Here is a 22629-nt window from a genome sequence, read left to right on the forward strand (position 1 = left end):
TGTCCATACCAGAGAACTGTTTATACCAGAGAACTGTCCATACCAGAGAACTGTCCATACCAGAGAACTGTTCATATCAGAGAACTGTCCATATCAGAGAACTGTCCATACCAGAGAACTGTTTATACCAGAGAACTGTCCAAAATAAGAGAACTGTCCATATCAGAGAACTGTTCATATCAGAGAACTGTCCACACCAGAGAACTGTCACAGATTAAAGAACTGTCCATACTAGAGAACTGTCCATACCAGAGAACTGTCCAAATCAGAGAACTGTCCATTCCAGAGAACTGTTTATACCAGAGAACTGTTTATACCAGAGAACTGTCCAAATCAGAGAACTGTCAAAATCAGAGAACTGTTCATATCAGAGAACTGTCCATACTAGAGAACTGTCCATATCAGAGAACTGTCCATACCAGAGAACTGTCAATACCAGAGAACTGTCCAAATCAGAGAACTGTTCATATCAGAGAACTGTCCATACTAGAGAACTGTCCATATCAGAGAACTGTCCACACCAGACAACTGTCAATACCAGAGAACTGTCCACACCACAGAACTGTCGAAAAGAGAAAACTGCCCATACCAGAGAACTGTCCATACCAGAGAACTGTCCATACCAGAGAACTGTCCATACCAGAGAACTGTCCATACCAGAGAACTGTCCACACCAGAGAACTGTCCACACCAGAGAACTGTTTACACCATAGAACTGTTCATATCAGAGAACTGTCCAATCCAGAGAACTGTTTATACCAGAGAACTGTCCATACCAGAGAACTGTCCATACCAGAGAACTGTCCATACCAGAGAACTGTCCATACCAGAGAACTGTCCATACCAGAGAACTGTTCATATCAGAGAACTGTCCATATCAGAGAACTGTCCATACCAGAGAACTGTCCACACCAGAGAACTGTCCACACCAGAGAACTGTCCACACCACAGAACTGTCCAAAAGAGAGAACTGTCCATATCAGAGAACTGTCCACACCAGAGAACTGTCCACACCAGAGAACTGTCCAAATCAGAGAACTTTTCATACCAGAGAACTGTCCATACCAGAGAACTGTCCACATCAGAGAACTGTCCACACCAGAGAACTGTCCACATCACAGAACTGTCCAAAAGAGAGAACTGTCCATATCAGAGAACTGTCCATACCAGAGAACTGTCCATACCAGAGAACTGTCCACACCAGTGAACTGTCCATACCAGAGAACTGTCCATACCAGAGAACTGTCCATACCAGAGAACTGTCCATATCAGAGAACTGTTCATATCAGAGAACTGTCCATACCAGAGAACTGTCCATACCAGAGAACTGTCCACACCAGAGAACTGTCCACATCAGAGAACTGTTCATATCAGAGAACTGTCCAAATCAGAGAAGTGTCCATACCAGAGAACTGTTTATACCAGAGAACTGTCCAAAATAAGAGAACTGTCCATATCAGAGAACTGTTCATATCAGAGAACTGTCCACACCAGAGAACTGTCACAGATTAAAGAACTGTCCATACTAGAGAACTGTCCATACCAGAGAACTGTCCAAATCAGAGAACTGTTCATATCAGAGAACTCTCCATACCAGAGAACTGTCCACACCAGAGAACTGTCCACACCAGAGAACTGTCCACACCAGAGAACTGTCCACACCAGACAACTGTCAATACCAGAGAACTGTCCACACCACAGAACTGTCGAAAAGAGAAAACTGTCCATACCAGAGAACTGTCCATACCAGAGAACTGTTTATACCAGAGAACTGTTCATATCAGAGAACTGTCCAATCCAGAGAACTGTTTATACCAGAGAACTGTCCATATCAGAGAACTGTCCATACCAGAGAACTGTCCAAATCAGAGAACTTTTCATACCAGAGAACTGTCAATACCAGAGAACTGTCCACACCAGAGAACTGTCCACACCAGAGAACTGTCCACACCACAGAACTGTCCAAAAGAGAGAACTGTCCATATCAGAGAACTGTCCATACCAGAGAACTGTCCATACCAGAGAACTGTCCACACCAGAGAACTGTCCATACCAGAGAACTGTCCATACCAGAGAACTGTCCATACCAGAGAACTGTCCATATCAGAGAACTGTTCATATCAGAGAACTGTCCACACCAGAGAACTGTCCATATCAGAGAACTGTTCATATCAGAGAACTGTCCAAATCAGAGAAGTGTCCATACCAGAGAACTGTTTATACCAGAGAACTGTCCAAAATAAGAGAACTGTCCATATCAGAGAACTGTTCATATCAGAGAACTGTCCACACCAGAGAACTGTCACAGATTAAAGAACTGTCCATACTAGAGAACTGTCCATACCAGAGAACTGTCCAAATCAGAGAACTGTCCACACCAGAGAACTGTCCATTCCAGAGAACTGTTTATACCAGAGAACTGTTTATACCAGAGAACTGTCCAAATCAGAGAACTGTCCAAATCAGAGAACTGTCCAAATCAGAGAACTGTCCAAATCAGAGAACTGTTCATATCAGAGAACTTTCTACACCAGAGAACTGTTCATATCAGAGAACTGTTCACACCAGAGAACTGTCACAGATTAAAGAACTGTCCATACTAGAGAACTGTCCATATCAGAGAACTGTCCACACCAGACAACTGTCAATACCAGAGAACTGTCCACACCACAGAACTGTCGAAAAGAGAAAACTGCCCATACCAGAGAACTGTCCATACCAGAGAACTGTCCATACCAGAGAACTGTCCATACCAGAGAACTGTCCACACCAGAGAACTGTCCACACCAGAGAACTGTTTATACCAGAGAACTGTTCATATCAGAGAACTGTCCAATCCAGAGAACTGTTTATACCAGAGAACTGTCCATACCAGAGAACTGTCCATACCAGAGAACTGTTTATACCAGAGAACTGTCCATACCAGAGAACTGTCCATACCAGAGAACTGTTCATATCAGAGAACTGTCCATATCAGAGAACTGTCCATACCAGAGAACTGTCCACACCAGAGAACTGTCCACACCACAGAACTGTCCAAAAGAGAGAACTGTCCATATCAGAGAACTGTCCACACCAGAGAACTGTCCACACCAGAGAACTGTCCAAATCAGAGAACTTTTCATACCAGAGAACTGTCCATACCAGAGAACTGTCCACACCAGAGAACTGTCCACACCAGAGAACTGTCCACACCACAGAACTGTCCAAAAGAGAGAACTGTCCATATCAGAGAACTGTCCATACAAGAGAACTGTCCATACCAGAGAACTGTCCACACCAGTGAACTGTCCATACCAGAGAACTGTCCATACCAGAGAACTGTCCATACCAGAGAACTGTCCATATCAGAGAACTGTTCATATCAGAGAACTGTCCATACCAGAGAACTGTTCACACCAGAGAACTGTCCACATCAGAGAACTGTTCATATCAGAGAACTGTCCAAATCAGAGAAGTGTCCATACCAGAGAACTGTTTATACCAGAGAACCGTCCAAAATAAGAGAACTGTTCATATCAGAGAACTGTCCACACCAGAGAACTGTCACAGATTAAAGAACTGGCCATACTAGAGAACTGTCCATACCAGAGAACTGTCCAAATCAGAGAACTGTTCATATCAGAGAACTCTCCATACCAGAGAACTGTCCACACCAGAGAACTGTCCACACCAGAGAACTGTCCATACCAGAGAACTGTCCACACCAGAGAACTGTCCATACCAGAGAACTGTTTATACCAGAGAACTGTTTATACCAGAGAACTGTCCAAATCAGAGAACTGTCCAAATCAGAGAACTGTCCAAATCAGAGAACTGTCCAAATCAGAGAACTGTTCATATCAGAGAACTTTCCACACCAGAGAACTGTTCATATCAGAGAACTGTTCATATCAGAGAACTGTCACAGATTAAAGAACTGTCCATACTAGAGAACTGTCCATACCAGAGAACTGTCCAAATCAGAGAACTGTTCATATCAGAGAACTGTCCATACCAGAGAACTGTCCATACCAGAGAACTGTCCACACCAGACAACTGTCAATACCAGAGAACTGTCCACACCACAGAACTGTCGAAAAGAGAAAACTGTCCATACCAGAGAACTGTCCATACCAGAGAACTGTCCATACCAGAGAACTGTTTATACCAGAGAACTGTCCACACCAGAGAACTGTTCATATCAGAGAACTGTCCATATCAGAGAACTGTCCATACCAGAGAAATGTCCAAATCAGAGAACTGTCCATACCAGAGAACTGTCCATACCAGAGAACTGTCCATACCAGAGAACTGTCCATACCAGAGAACTGTCCACACCAGAGAACTGTTCATATCAGAGAACTGTCCATATCAGAGAACTGTCCATACCAGAGAACTGTCCAAATCAGAGAACTTTTCATACCAGAGAACTGTCCATACCAGAGAACTGTCCACACCAGAGAACTGTCCACACCAGGGAACTGTCCACACCACAGAACTGTCCAAAAGAGAGAACTGTCCATATCAGAGAACTGTCCATACCAGAGAACTGTCCATACCAGAGAACTGTCCACACCAGTGAACTGTCCATACCAGAGAACTGTCCATACCAGAGAACTGTCCATATCAGAGAACTGTTCATATCAGAGAACTGTCCATACCAGAGAATTGTCCACACCAGAGAACTGTCCAAATCAGAGAACTGTCCATACCAGAGAACTGTCCATACCAGAGAACTGTCCATACCAGAGAACTGTTCATATCAGAAAACTGTTCATATCAGAGAACTGTTCATATCAGAGAACTGTTCAAATCAGAGAAGTCTCCATACCAGAGAACTGTCCACACCAGAGAACTGTCCACATCAGAGAACTGTCCATACCAGAGAACTGTCCACATCAGAGAACTGTCCACACCAGAGAACTGTCCATACCAGAGAACTGTTTATACCAGAGAACTGTCCAAATCAGAGAACTGTCCAAATCAGAGAACTGTCCAAATCAGAGAACTGTCCAAATCAGAGAACTGTTCATATCAGAGAACTTTCCACACCAGAGAACTGTTCATATCAGAGAACTGTTCATATCAGAGAACTGTCACAGATTAAAGAACTGTCCATACTAGAGAACTGTCCATACCAGAGAACTGTCCAAATCAGAGAACTGTTCATATCAGAGAACTGTCCATACCAGAGAACTGTCCATACCAGAGAACTGTCCACACCAGACAACTGTCAATACCAGAGAACTGTCCACACCACAGAACTGTCGAAAAGAGAAAACTGTCCATACCAGAGAACTGTCCATACCAGAGAACTGTCCATACCAGAGAACTGTTTATACCAGAGAACTGTCCACACCAGAGAACTGTTCATATCAGAGAACTGTCCATATCAGAGAACTGTCCATACCAGAGAAATGTCCAAATCAGAGAACTGTCCATACCAGAGAACTGTCCATACCAGAGAACTGTCCATACCAGAGAACTGTCCATACCAGAGAACTGTCCACACCAGAGAACTGTTCATATCAGAGAACTGTCCATATCAGAGAACTGTCCATACCAGAGAACTGTCCAAATCAGAGAACTTTTCATACCAGAGAACTGTCCATACCAGAGAACTGTCCACACCAGAGAACTGTCCACACCAGGGAACTGTCCACACCACAGAACTGTCCAAAAGAGAGAACTGTCCATATCAGAGAACTGTCCATACCAGAGAACTGTCCATACCAGAGAACTGTCCACACCAGTGAACTGTCCATACCAGAGAACTGTCCATACCAGAGAACTGTCCATATCAGAGAACTGTTCATATCAGAGAACTGTCCATACCAGAGAATTGTCCACACCAGAGAACTGTCCAAATCAGAGAACTGTCCATACCAGAGAACTGTCCATACCAGAGAACTGTCCATACCAGAGAACTGTTCATATCAGAAAACTGTTCATATCAGAGAACTGTTCATATCAGAGAACTGTTCAAATCAGAGAAGTCTCCATACCAGAGAACTGTCCACACCAGAGAACTGTCCACATCAGAGAACTGTCCATACCAGAGAACTGTCCACACCAGAGAACTGTCCACACCACAGAACTGTCCACACCAGAGAACTGTCCATACCAGAGAACTGTCCATACCAGAGAACTGTCCAAATGAGAGAACTGTCCATACCAGCGAACTGTTCACACCAGAGAACTGTCCATATCAAAGAACGGTCCACACCAGAGAACTCTCCACACCAGAGAACTGTCCATATCAGAGAACTGTCCATACCAGAGAACTGTCCATACCAGAGAACTGTTCACACCAGAGAAATGTCCATATCAGAGAACGGTCCACACCAGAGAACTGTCCAAACCAGAGAACTGTCCAGACCAGAGAACTGTCCATATCAGAGAACTGTCCACACTAGAGAACTGTCCATATCAGAGAACTGTCCATATCAGAGAACTGTCCATACCAGAGAACTGTCCACAACAGAGAACTGTCCACAACAGAGAACTGTCCATATTAGAGAACTGTCCATACCAGAGAACTGTCCACACCAGAGAACTGTCCATACCAGTGAATGGTTTATACTAGAGAACTGTCCACACCCGAGAACTGTCCACACCAGGGAAGTGTCCACACCAGAGAACTGTCACAGATTAAAGAACTGTCCACACCAGAGAATTGTCCAAATGAGAGAACTGTCCATACCAGAGAACTGTCCATACCAGAGAACTGTCCATACCAGAGAACTGTTCACACCAGAGAACTGTCCACACTAGAGAACTGTCCACACCACAGAACTGTCCACACCAGAGAACTGTCCACACCAGAGAAATGTCCACACCAGAGAACTGTCCATATCAGAGAACTGTCCACACCAGAGAACTGTCCACACCAGAGAACTGTCCACACCAGAGAACTGTCCACACCAGAGAACTGTCCATACCAGAGAACTGTCCACACCAGAGAACTGTACAAATGAGAGAACTGTCCACACCATAGAACTGTCACAGATTAAAGAACTGTCCACACCAGAGAACTGTCCACACCAGAGATTTGTCCACACCAGAGAACTGTCCACACCACAGAACTGTCCACACCAGAGAACTGTCCATACCAGAGAACTGTCCACACCAGAGAACTGTCCACACCAGAGAACTGTCCACACCAGAGAACTGTCACAGATTAAAGAACTGTCCACACCAGAGAACGCTCCATACCAGAGAACTGTCCACACCAGAGAACTGTCCACACCAGAGAACTGTCCATATCAGAGAACTCTCCATACCAGAGAACTGTCCACACCAGAGAACTGTCCACACCAGAGAACTGTCCACACCACAGAACTGTCCACACCAGAGAACTGTCCATACCAGAGAACTGTCCATACCAGAGAACTGTCCACACCAGAGAACTGTCCAAATCAGAGAACTGTCCACACCAGAGAACTGTCCACACCAGAGAACTGTCCACACCAGAGAACTGTCCACACCAGAGAACTGTGCAGACCAGAGAACTGTCCATATCAGAGAACTGTCCACACCAGAGAACTGTCCACACCAGAGAACTGTCCATACCAGAGAACTGTCCACACCAGAGAACTGTCCACAACAGAGAACTGTCCATACCAGAGAACTGTCCATACCAGAGAACTGTCCACACCAGAGAACTGTCCATACCAGAGAACTGTCCACACCAGAGAACTGTCCACACCACAGAACTGTCCATACCAGAGAACTGTCCACACCAGAGAACTGTCCACACCAGAGAACTGTCCATACCAGAGAACTGTCCATACCAGAGAACTGTCCACACCACAGAACTGTCCATACCAGAGAACTGTCCACACCAGAGAACTGTCCACAACAGAGAACTGTCCATACCAGAGAACTGTCCATACCAGAGAACTGTCCACACCAGAGAACTGTCCATACCAGTGAACGGTTTATACCAGAGAACTGTCCATACCAGCGAACTGTCCACACCAGAGAACTGTCACAGATTAAAGAACTGTCCACACCAGAGAATTGTCCAAATGAGAGAACTGTCCATATCAGAGAACTGTCCATACCAGAGAACTGTTCATACCAGAGAACTGTCCATACCAGAGAACTGTCCATACCAGAGAACTGTCCATACCAGAGAACTGTCCATACCAGAGAACTGTTCACACCAGAGAACTGTCCCCACTAGAGAACTGTCCACACCAGAGAACTGTCCACACCAGAGAACTGTCCATACCAGAGAACTGTCCACACCAGAGAACTGTACAAATGAGAGAACTGTCCACACCATAGAACTGTCACAGATTAAAGAACTGTCCACACCAGAGAACTGTCCACACCAGAGATTTGTCCACACCAGAGAACTGTCCACACCACAGAACTGTCCACACCAGAGAACTGTCCATACCAGAGAACTGTCCACACCAGAGAACTGTCCACACCAGAGAACTGTCCACACCAGAGAACTGTCACAGATTAAAGAACTGTCCACACCAGAGAACGCTCCATACCAGAGAACTGTCCACACCAGAGAACTGTCCACACCAGAGAACTGTCCATATCAGAGAACTCTCCATACCAGAGAACTGTCCACACCAGAGAACTGTCCACACCAGAGAACTGTCCACACCACAGAACTGTCCACACCAGAGAACTGTCCATACCAGAGAACTGTCCATACCAGAGAACTGTCCACACCAGAGAACTGTCCAAATCAGAGAACTGTCCACACCAGAGAACTGTCCACACCAGAGAACTGTCCACACCAGAGAACTGTCCACACCAGAGAACTGTCCACACCAGAGAACTGTGCAGACCAGAGAACTGTCCATATCAGAGAACTGTCCACACCAGAGAACTGTCCACACCAGAGAACTGTCCATACCAGAGAACTGTCCACACCAGAGAACTGTCCACAACAGAGAACTGTCCATACCAGAGAACTGTCCATACCAGAGAACTGTCCACACCAGAGAACTGTCCATACCAGTGAACGGTTTATACCAGAGAACTGTCCATACCAGCGAACTGTCCACACCAGAGAACTGTCACAGATTAAAGAACTGTCCACACCAGAGAATTGTCCAAATGAGAGAACTGTCCATATCAGAGAACTGTCCATACCAGAGAACTGTTCATACCAGAGAACTGTCCATACCAGAGAACTGTCCATACCAGAGAACTGTCCATACCAGAGAACTGTCCATACCAGAGAACTGTTCACACCAGAGAACTGTCCCCACTAGAGAACTGTCCACACCACAGAACTGTCCACACCAGAGAACTATCCAAATGAGAGAACTGTCCACGCCAGAGAACTGTCCATATCAGAGAACTCTCCATACCAGCGAACTGTCCACACCAGAGAACTGTACAAATGAGAGAACTGTCCACACCAGAGAACTGTCACAGATTAAAGAACTGTCCACACCAGAGAACTGTTCACACCAGAGAACTGTCCATACCAGAGAACTGTCACAGATTAAAGAACTGTCCACACCAGAGAACGGTCCATACCAGTGAACGGTTTATACCAGAGAACTGTCCACACCCGAGAACTGTCCACACCAGGGACCTGTCCACACCAGGGAACTGTCCAAATGAGAGAACTGTCCATATCAGAGAACTGTCCAAATCAGAGAACTGTCCATACCAGAGAACTGTCCAAATGAGAGAACTGTCCATACCAGAGAACTGTTCACACCAGAGAACTGTCCACACCAGAGAACTGTCCACACCACAGAACTGTCCACACCACAGAACTGTCCACACCAGAGAACTGTTCACACCAGAGAACTCTCCACACTAGAGAACTGTCCACACCAGAGAACTGTCCATACCAGAGAATGGTCCATACCAGAGAACTGTCCACACCAGAGAATGGTCACAGATTAAAGAACTAAAAACCAGGGGTCAGACACCAGTATGTTGCCAGCCTGAGGCAGTTTTGGTGGATTTGTGGTCTTCTCTACTATAGAGCAGCTTCTGGGGAACCAACCTAAGCCCCATCCTCAGAGATGTCCTCTGTGACGGTGGAGAATGAAATAGTGACAACCTCTGTGGGTACGAAGTGTAAGAGATCCCTACAGCAGTGGCCCCGTAAGAGATCCCTACAGCAGTGGCCCCGTAAGAGATCACTACAGCAGTGGCCCCATAAGAGTTCCCTACAGCAGTGGCCCCGTAGAGATCCCTAAAGCAGTGGCCCCGTAAGAGATCCCTACGGCAGTGGCCCCGTAAGAGATCCTTACAGCAGTGGCCCCGTAAGAGATCCCTACAGCAGTGGCCCCGTAAGAGATCACTACAGCAGTGGCCCCATAAGAGTTCCCTACAGCAGTGGCCCCGTAGAGATCCCTAAAGCAGTGGCCCCTGACACACATGGTGGAAGTAGGAAGGCCCATGATAAACACAATGAGGTTTTTTTAGAACATCCTACGATACTAAAAACACCAGACAAAACTATGAACAACCCATTAAAATTGTGTCTCCCAATCAGGGAGGAAAGGATTCTTATAACACCAATAATAAAAACTCAAAGCCAAAAAGATCAAAACCTAACCCCTCAAATAACCAAATTTTTCAATCCTCGGAAAAGAATTATCGAAAACGTAGAGGATGTAGAGGAGGACGTAAATGGCAGTGCAATGAAAAAAAGACAAAAAACTACGAACCAGAAAATGTGGATACCACTATAGTTGAAAAACGAACTGGTATCTTTAATTTATCTAAACATAAACTTTCTGTATGTGAAATAGAAGTACTTAGGAAAGGCCTGTCTTTTAGCCCCAGTAGTGAACCTAATCTATTCGAACTGTTTGTTGATTTAAATAGATTTGTGAGGAAATTGACTCTTCAGCGTCACTTTGCCCTTAAAAAACTGAAAAACAAAGATGATATCACCCCTATAAATGGAAATCTCGGCAGTATTGCACATATTGAAGTTGAAGACTTGGTTAGTTCCATCCTGGATGACCCGATCCCCACCTCTTTAAAACCTGCCTCAACCTTCTACCCACTTGAAAGTAAGGGAGCTCATATAGAAATTTTCTATAATAAAGTTTTGGAGGACTTTAGAATTATGCAATATAAAAACACCAAAGGACAACACTATTATAGAAAAAATCTTACCTCTCTACAACACAAAACACTCAAATCCCTTATGGAAAATACTGATATAGTGCTTAAATCAGCAGATAAGGGAGGAGGGATAGTCCTGATGGATTATATAGACTATCATCAAGAGTCACTTAGGATCCTTTCAGATAGAAATTACTATCTGAAACTAGAACAGGATCCAACTACAAGTTACAATAGCTCCCTAAAAACTTTATTAGATGAGGCACTACGAGATAACTGCCTCCTTAAAAGAGAGAGAAATTATATCTACAACCATAACCCCTCGATACCTTATTTCTACTTTCTCCCTAAAGTCCATAAGGACCCTATTAAACCACCAGGACGCCCTATAATAGCAGGGATGGAATCGGTGACAAGTCGGCTATCCGAATATATAGATCATCAATTACAAAAGTACGTTATATCCCTACCGGCCTACCTACGGGATACTGGTCACTTACTATCACTACTAAAAGATTTGGAATGGAAGGAACACTATATATGGGCAACACTAGATGTTGCTGCATTATATAGTAATATTCCACATAAAAAAGGTTTGGAGGCAGTAAAGGGTTTTCTATCCCAGGATCCGCTTATGCCCATTAAGCAACAGGAATTCATTTTAAATTCCATTAAATTTACATTAGAACATAACTATTTTGTTTATGACCACACCCACTACGTGCAGGTTTGCGGTACAGCAATGGGGACTAAATTCGCCCCATGCTACGCAAACCTGTACGTAGGGTCTTTTGAGACAAATTTCCTCCAACATCCCCATATAATTTTTTACCGTAGATTCATAGATGATATAATTTTAGTTTGGGACGGCACAGAAGACTCTCTGCTGTCCTTTATAGTTGAAATCAACCAAAACAATTGGGGTTTAAATTTTACATCTACCATTAGTGGATCCGAGGTAGTCTTTCTAGACTTGAAAATCTACATCGAATCTGGTCAAATTTGCACCACCACCTTTTTTAAGGAGGTGGATGCAAATAGTTACCTAGATTTTTCTAGTTGTCACCTAAAATCATGGAAAACCAATATCCCATATGGGCAAATGAGGCGCATACGACGTAATTGCTCCTCTGATCTACAATGCTCTTCTCAACTTAAGACTCTAGAAAGTAGGTTCAGGGAGAAAGGATACCCTGAACCACTTATAAAAGATGCGAGTGACAGGATTTCACAACTTGGACAAAATGAATGTCTACAGGTGAAATCTGCCACCAACGGAAACAACCAGGAGAGATTGGATCTAGCCTTTTTGACTCGATTCAATACCTCACATGGCTACATCAAAAAGATCCTTTCTAAAAATTGGGACCTCATCAAACAGGATCCCATTATGGAGAAAATAGTCCCTAAAAACCCTAGATGCATCTTTAGAAGATCAAAGACTCTAAAAAACCTCATTGCACCATCAATACCCACTAAACAAAAAAAGAAATTTACCCCACGGAGGGAGGTGGGTACGTTATTTGGAGGTGAGGCTATTACAGGGGCCTACAAATGTGGACAAAATAATTGTAAATGTTGTGACATTATTATGCACAGGAGAACCGAAATTCCCATAGCTGATTGTAAACCCTATTACATCAAGGATTACCTTAACTGTGCTAGTGGCTACATCATATACCTACTGGAGTGCCCGTGTGACCTTAGATATATTGGTAGAACCACTACGAGTTTAAGACAGCGTATTAATGGCCATAGATTCAATATACGCCATGGCTTCAACCTCCATAGTGTATCTAGGCATTTTAACCTCCAACACAATAGAGATCCAACACTATTAAGAATAACACCTCTTGAAAAGATTCCAAATAATAATTACAAACTACTATGCAATAAGGAGATGTTTTGGATCTTCAAATTAAATACCTTAATGCCCCGGGGGTTAAACGAATCCTTAGAACAAGTGCATTGATTCCTTTATACATCAAGTTATTGACGCGAATTTTATATGATATGCACATATTGTGGAGTATGTATTTTAGTTATCCTTTCATATAGAAGAATGTGTCTGTGTGTGTATGTGCACACGCGTGTTTTTTCGCGTGTGTGTGCGTATACACATGGATACATGTATATGTATATATATAATGTGTTATTCTCTTTTTATAATGTTAAATTAATTATATGTCTGTAATTGAGATGTGATATGTTAGAATATGCTCTATGTGTTTAATGTGATATCTATGTGTGACTATATGTGCATGTATGTATGTATGTATACTGGTATATGTATCTTTTATGTGTGTATACATTTATGTGCGTAGATGTATGTTAATACGTGTATGTTTATTTCTAAGTATATGTGAATGAGTATGTATGTATGTGTATGTGTATGTATGTGTATGTATATATATTTATATATATATACATATGAGAGTATGGGTGTGCATGCTAGCATATGTGTGACTGAGTGCTTTATGCGTGTGTACATGCAAGTGAATATGTCCTTGAACCTACGTGTACATTTGTACAATATATTTATATACTTTTATACTTGTATTCTTTTTATATTATATTATATCAGTATTGTATGTTTTCTCTTAATGTACTACTTGCCTCCCTGTTTTGTAAACATGTCCGTAGGATGGGCGTCTTTGGTTCTCTAATCTATTAACTGTCATTCTAGTGCGTTCCGCCCTGGAGCGCATCGGGTCGTCGGTGCGCCTGGTGCGCAGGCGCTGAGTGTTCCATCTTTCTCCGCTTGCGCGGTGGGAGCGCTCCAGCGTGGAACGCATATGTCTGGAGGGCCGGCGTGTCATCCCCGATCACGTGGCGATTTTCGTCACGTGGTCGCGGGTCACATTGCCGGAACTCCGGCCTTTTCTCCCCTCTGGACATCACGTGATCTATGATCACGTGACTCCGTTACATGTGACCTGCAGAACCGGATCTGCAGGTCCTTAAACCACCTTTCTATTAACACAAGAACCAATTACCACGCCTCTACTCCGGACATGGTATGTATTTAAGGGGGCTGTTATCATTTTGTTTTGATATATGCCTGAGGAAGGAGGCGATTCTGTAAGCCCTCCGAAACGCGTCGCAATAAAATCCACCCTATCCATCCACGGACCTCTGGGCTTTTTTGTCACACTCTCCTGGAAGGGGATGATGTGAAAGGTTACTGTACCTACACATCTCCCCTAGTGAAGTAAGTCCATTTCAGTGACAACCTACCATAATTTGAATTGATTGTTATTATGTTATATACTGCCTCCGAGCGCTGGTTTTTCCATTTGTTCTTTTAAAGCAGTGGCCCCGTAAGAGATCCCTACGGCAGTGGCCCCGTAAGAGATCCCTACGGAATTGGCCCCGTACAAGATCGCTACAGCAGTGGCCCTGTAGAGATCCCTAAAGCAGTGGCCCCGTAAGAGATCCCTACGGCAGTGGCCTCGTAAGAGATCCCTACGGCAGTGGCCCCGTAAGCCATACCTACAGCATTGGCCCCGTAAGAGATTCCTACAGCAATGGCCCCCCATCCCATGTGCCCTATAATAGCGGCTCGGACGTGGCACTGCATATTGTGTTACCAGCTCATTGGGTGACAACATGGGGCAGACCAAGGAGTCACCAGCACCTAATAGTCCAGATCATCTGATAGTCCAGATCGTCTGATAGTTCAGAACGTCTGATAGTCCAGAACCCCTGATAGTTCAGAACGTCTGATAGTCCAGAACACCTGATAGTCCAGAACACCTGATAGTTCAGAATGTCTGATAGTCCAGAACGTCTGACAGTCCAGAATGTCTGATAGTCCAGAACACCTGATAGTTCAGAATGTCTGATAGTCCAGAACGTCTGATAGTCCAGAACACCTGATAGTCCAGAACACCTGATAGTCCAGAACGTCTGATAGTCCAGAACACCTGATAGTCCAGAACCCCTGATAGTTCAGAACACCTGATAGTCCAGAACACCTGATAGTCCAGAACACCTGATAGTTCAGAATGTCTGATAGTCCAGAACGTCTGACAGTCCAGAACGTCTGATAGTCCAGAACACCTGATAGTCCAGAACACCTGATAGTTCAGAACGTCTGATAGTCCAGAACACCTGATAGTTCAGAATGTCTGATAGTCCAGAACGTCTGACAGTTCAGAATGTCTGATAGTCCAGAACGTCTGATAGTCCAGAACGTCTGATAGTCCAGAACACCTGATAGTCCAGACTGTCTGATAGTCCAGCACTACTGCCCAACAATATGAGGCTGTATATTCAGTGCAGCTGTACAAAGTCCCCAATGACCATCCAATAATCGTCTCCTAATCTGTCTGGTCCTGGTACTTGTGACTACAATGATCAGCATGCCCTGACAGCGGTATTCCTCACATGGTTACATACACCCTATATACATATATATACCCCCTATATAGATATATACACCCTATATACATATAAATACACCATATATATATATATACACACCCTATATACATATATACACCCTATATACATATATACACCCTATATACATACAAATACACCCTATATACATATATACACCCTATATACATATATACACCCTATATACATACAAATACACCCTATATACATACAAATACACCCTATATACATATATACACCCTATATACATATATACACCCTATTTACATATATACACCCTATATACATACAAATACACCCTATATACATATATACACCCTATATACATATATACACCCTATATACATACAAATACACCCTATATACATATATATACACCCTATATACATATATATACACCCTATATACATATATACCCCTATATACATACATACATACATACATACATATACACCCTATATACATATATATACCCCTATATACATACATACATATACACCCTACATACATATATACCCCTATATAGATACATATACACCCTATATACATATATACCCCTATATACATATATAAACACCCTATATATACATATATAGACCCTAATACAGTTATATAGTCATGGCGGTAAATGTTGTCCCCCCTGAAATGTTTCTATATAATGAAGTATTTCTCACAGGAAAGGATTGCAGTAACACAGGTTTATTCCCTCTGTGTATATATATATATATCTCCTCTCCTCTGTATATATATATATATATAGATCTCCTCTCCTCTGTATATATATATATAGATCAGATCTCCTCTCCTCTGTGTATATATATATATAGATCTCCTCTCCTCTGTGTATATATATAGATCTCCTCTCCTCTGTATATATATATATAGATCTCCTCTCCTCTGTATGTATATATATAGATCTCCTCTCCTCTGTATATATATATATATATATATATATATAGATCTCCTCTCCTCTGTATATATATATATAGATCTCCTCTCCTCTGTATATATATAGATCTCCTCTCCTCTGTATATATATATATATAGATCTCCTCTCCTCTGTATATATATATATATATAGATCTCCTCTCCTCTGTATATATATAGATCTCCTCTCCTCTGTATATATATATATATATATATATATATATATATATATAGATCTCCTCTCCTCTGTATATGTATATATAGATCTCCTCTACTCTGCGTATATTATATATATATATATATATATATATATATAGATCTCCTCTCCTCTGTATATATATATATATAGATCTCCTCTCCTCTGTATATATATATATATATATATATATATATCGCCTCTCCTCTGTATATATCTATATATAGATCTCCTCTCCTCTGTATATATATATATAGATCTCCTCTCCTCTGTATATATATATAGATCTCCTCTCCTCTGTATATATATATATATATATATAGATCTCCTCTCCTCTGTATATATATAGATCTCCTCTCCTCTGTATATATATATATATAGATCTCCTCTCCTCTGTATATATATATATAGATCTCCTCTCCTCTGTATATATATATATATATATATAGATCTCCTCTCCTCTGTATATATATATATATAGATCTCCTCTCCTCTGTATATATATATATATATAGATCTCCTCTCCTCTGTATATATATATATATATATATATATATATAGATCTCCTCTCCTCTATATATATATATATATATATAGATCTCCTCTCCTCTGTATTATATATTATATTATAATATATTATATTATATTATAATATATATATTAATATATATTATATATATATTATATATTATATAATTTATATATATATATAATATTATATAATATATTATATAGTATATATATATAATATATATATATATAATATAATATTATATAATTATTATTATATATATTTATATAATAATATATATATTTATATATTATATATATATATAATTATATTATTATATAATATATATATATATTATATATATTATATATATTATAGTATATATATAATATATATATTATATATTAATATATTTATATATAATATATATATATTATATATATATATTATATTATATTAATATATTATATATATATAATATATATTATTATATTATATAATATATATTAATATTAATATATTATAAATATATTTATATATATATATTATATATTATATAATATTTATATATTATATTATATATTTAGAGAGAGAGATCCTCTCCTCTGTATATATATATATATATATATAGATCTCCTCTCCTCTGTATATATATATATATATATATATATATATATATAGATATCCTCTCCTCTGTATATATATATATATATATAGATCTCCTCTCCTCTGTATATATATATATATATAGAGAGAGAGAGATTCTCTCCTCTGTATATATATATATATAGATCTCCTCTCCTCTGTATATATATATGTATATATATAGATATCCTCTCCTCTGTATATATATATATAGATCTCCTCTCCTCTGTATATATATATATATATATATATAGAGAGAGAGATCTCCTCTCCTCTGTATATATATAGATCTCCTCTCCTCTGTATATATATATATAGATCTCCTCTCCTCTGTATATATATATATATATATATCTCCTCTCCTCTGTATATATATATATTGAAGTAACACAGGTTTTGCTATACACATGTTTATTCCCTTTGTGTATATATATATAGATCTCCTCTCCTCTGTATATATATATATATATATATATATATATAGATCTCCTCTCCTCTGTATATATATATATATAGATCTCCTCTCCTCTGTATATATATATATATAGATCTCCTCTCCTCTGTATATATATATATATATATATATAGATCTCCTCTCCTCTGTATATATATATACATATATATATATATAGATCTCCTCTCCTCTGTATATATATATATATAGATCTCCTCTCCTCTGTATATATATATATATATATATAGATCTCCTCTCCTCTGTATATATATATAGATCTCCTCTCCTCTGTATATATATATAGATCTCCTCTCCTCTGTGTATATATATAGATCTCCTCTCCTCTGTATATATATATATATATATATATATATATAGATCTCCTCTCCTCTGTATATATATATATAGATCTCCTCTCCTCTGTATATATATATATATAGATCTCCTCTCCTCTGTATATATATATATATATATATAAATATATAGATCTCCTCTCCTCTGTATATATATATATATATATATATATAGATCTCCTCTCCTCTGTGTATATATATATTGCAGTAACACAGGTTTTGCTATACACATGTTTATTCCCTTTGTGTATATATATATATATATATAGATCTCCTCTCCTCTGTATATATATATATATATATATAGATCTCCTCTCCTCTGTATATATATATATATAGATCTTCTCTCCTCTGTATATATATATATAGATCTCCTCTCCTCTGTATATATATATATAGATCTCCTCTCCTCTGTATATATATATAGATCTCCTCTCCTCTGTGTATATATATATATATAGATCTCCTCTCCTCTGTGTATATATATATATATATATAGATCTCCTCTCCTCTGTGTATATATATATATATATATATATAGATCTCCTCTCCTCTGTATATATATATATATAGATCTCCTCTCCTCTGTATATATATATAGATCTCCTCTCCTCTGTATATATATATATAGATCTCCTCTCCTCTGTATATATATATATAGATCTCCTCTCCTCTGTATATATATATATAGATCTCCTCTCCTCTGTATATATATATATTGAAGTAACACAGGTTTTGCTATACACATGTTTATTCCCTTTGTGTATATATATATATAGATCTCCTCTCCTCTGTATATATATATATATATATATATATATATATATATAGATCTCCTCTCCTCTGTATATATATATCTATCTATCTCCTCTCCTCTGTATATATATATATATATATATAGATCTCCTCTCCTCTGTATATATATATATAGATCTCCTCTCCTCTGCATATATATATATATATAGATCTCCTCTCCTCTGTATATATATATATAGATCTCCTCTCCTCTGTGTATATATATAGATCTCCTCTCCTCTGTATATATATATAGATCTCCTCTCCTCTGTGTATATATATATATATATATCTCCTCTCCTCTGTATATATATATATATATATCTCCTCTCCTCTGTATATATATATATATGTATATATATATATATATATATATATATATAGATCTCCTCTCCTCTGTATATATATATATATATATATCTCCTCTCCTCTGTATATATATATATATATAGATCTCCTCTCCTCTGTATATATATATATATATATAGATCTCCTCTCCTCTGTGTATATATATATATAGATCTCCTCTCCTCTGTATATATATATATAGATCTCCTCTCCTCTGTATATATATATATATATATATATAGATCTCCTCTCCTCTGTATATATATATATAGATCTCCCCTCCTCTGTATATATATATATATATATATATATATATAGATCTACTCTCCTCTGTATATATATAGATCTCCTCTCCTCTGTATATATATATATAGATCTCCTCTCCTCTGTGTATATATATATAGATCTCCTCTCCTCTGTATATATATATATATATAGATCTCCTCTCCTCTGTATATATATATATATATATATATATAGATCTCCTCTCCTCTGTATATATATATATATAGATCTCCTCTCCTCTGTATATATAATATAGATCTCCTCTCCTCTGTATATATATATATATATAGATCTCCTCTCCTCTGTATATATATATATATATAGATCTCCTCTCCTCTGTATATATATATACATATATATAGATCTCCTCTCCTCTGTATATATATATAGATCTCCTCTCCTCTGTATATATATATATATATATATAGATCTCCTCTCCTCTGTATATATATATATATATATAGATCTCCTCTCCTCTGTATATATATATATATTGATCTCCTCTCCTCTGTATACATATATATATATAGATCTCCTCTCCTCTGTATACATATATATATAGATCTCCTTTCCTCTGTATATATATATATATATAGATCTCCTCTCCTCTGTATATATATATATTAGATCTCCTCTCCTCTGTATATATATATATAGATCTCCTCTCCTCTGTATATATATATATAGATCTCCTCTCCTCTGTATACATATATATATATAGATCTCCTCTCCTCTGTATATATATATATAGATCTCCTCTCCTCTGTATATATATATATAGATCTCCTCTCCTCTGTATATATATATATATATATATATATATATATAGATCTCCTCTCCTCTGTATATATATATATATATAGATCTCCTCTCCTCTGTATATATATATATATATATATATATATATATATATATATATATATATATATACACACCGTATATACTCGAGTATAAGCCGACCCGAGTATAAGCCGAGGCCCCTAATTTCAACCCAAAATCCCAGGAAAAGTTATTGACTCGAGTATAAGCCTAGGGTGGTAAATACATCATCCCCCCCCTGTCATCATCCAGACCCTCATCATCATCACCTGTCATCATCCCCTTGTCATCATCCCCCCCCCCTTCATCATCCCCTTGTCATCATCCCCACCCCCCTTCATCATCCCCTTATCATCCCACACCCCCCCTTCATCATCCGCTTGTCATCATACCCACCCCCCTTCATCATCCCCTTGTAATCATCCCACACACCCCCCTTCATCATCCTCTTGTCATCATCCCACACCCCCCCCTTCATCTTCCTCTTGTCATCATCTGCCCTCAGTGGTCTTCAACCTGCGGACCTCCAGAGGTTTCAAAACTACAACTCCCAGCAAGCCCGGGCAGCCATCGGCTGTCCGGGCTTGCTGGGAGTTGTAGTTTTGAAACCTCTGGAGGTCCGCAGGTTGAAGACCACTGCGGCCTTCGACATCATCCGGCCCCCTCTCACCCCCTTTAGTTCTGAGTACTCACCTCCGCTCGGCGCTGGTCCGGTGCTGCAGGACTGTCCGGAGAGGAGGTGGTCCGGTGGGATAGTGGTTCCGGGCTGCTATCTTCACCGGGGGCGCCTCTTCTCCGCGCTTCGGGCCCAGAATAGAGGCGTTGCCTTGACGATGACGCAGAAGTACGTTGGTAATGAACGTACCTCTGCGTCGTCGTCAAGGCAACGTGACTATTCTGGGGCCGGGCCCGAAGCGCTTAGAAGAGGCCTCCCCGGTGAAGATAGCAGCCCGGAACCAGTATCCCACCGGACCACCTCCTCTCCGGACAGTCCTGCAGGACCGGACCAGCGCCGAGCGGAGGCGAGTACTGTACAGAACTAAAGGGGGTGAGAGGGGGCCGGATGATGTCGAAGGCCGCAGTGGTCTTCAACCTGCGGACCTCCAGAGGTTTCAAAACTACAACTCCCAGCAAGCCCGGACAGCCGATGGCTGCCCGGGCTTGCTGAGAGTTGTAGTTTTGAAACCTCTGGAGGTCCGCAGGTTGAAGACCACTGCGGGTGGGGAGTTCACTCGAGTATAAGCCGAGGGGGGTGTTTTCAGCACGAAAAATCGTGCTGAAAAACTCGGCTTATACTCGAGTATATACGGTAGATCTCCTCTCCTCTGTATATATATATATAGATCTCCTCTCCTCTGTATATATATATATATAGATCTCCTCTCCTCTGTGTATGTGTATATATATAGATCTCCTCTCCTCTGTATATATATAGATCTCCTCTCCTCTGTATATATATATAGATAGATCTCCTCTCCTCTGTGTATATATATATATAGATCTCCTCTCCTCTGTATATATATATATATATATATATAGATCTCCTCTCCTCTGTATATATATATATATATATAGATCTCCTCTCCTCTGTGTATATATATAGATCTCTTCTCCTCTGTATATATATATATAGATCTCCTCTCCTCTGTATATATATATATAGATCTCCTCTCCTCTGTATATATATATAGATCTCCTCTCCTCTGTATATATATATATAGATCTCCTCTCCTCTGTATATATATAGATCTCCTCTCCTCTGTATATATATATATATAGATCTCCTCTCCTCTGTATATATATATAGATCTCCTCTCCTCTGTATATATATATAGAT

General features: G+C 39.8%; 1 protein-coding gene across 1 annotated transcript in view; it reads right to left on the minus strand.

The window, feature by feature from the left end:
- The window catches only part of LOC130337568 (neuroligin-2-like), a gene marked incomplete in the record, with an annotated part of 184394 nt that extends 162890 nt beyond the window's left edge, over positions 1 to 21504 (minus strand). Inside the window, 1 exon segment of the mRNA XM_056553952.1 lies at positions 21486 to 21504.
- Positions 21505 to 22629: the final 1125 nt, after the last annotated feature.

The sequence above is a fragment of the Hyla sarda genome, unplaced genomic scaffold, assembly GCF_029499605.1.
Source record: "Hyla sarda isolate aHylSar1 unplaced genomic scaffold, aHylSar1.hap1 scaffold_498, whole genome shotgun sequence".
In the NCBI taxonomy this organism is placed as follows: Eukaryota; Metazoa; Chordata; class Amphibia; order Anura; family Hylidae; genus Hyla; species Hyla sarda.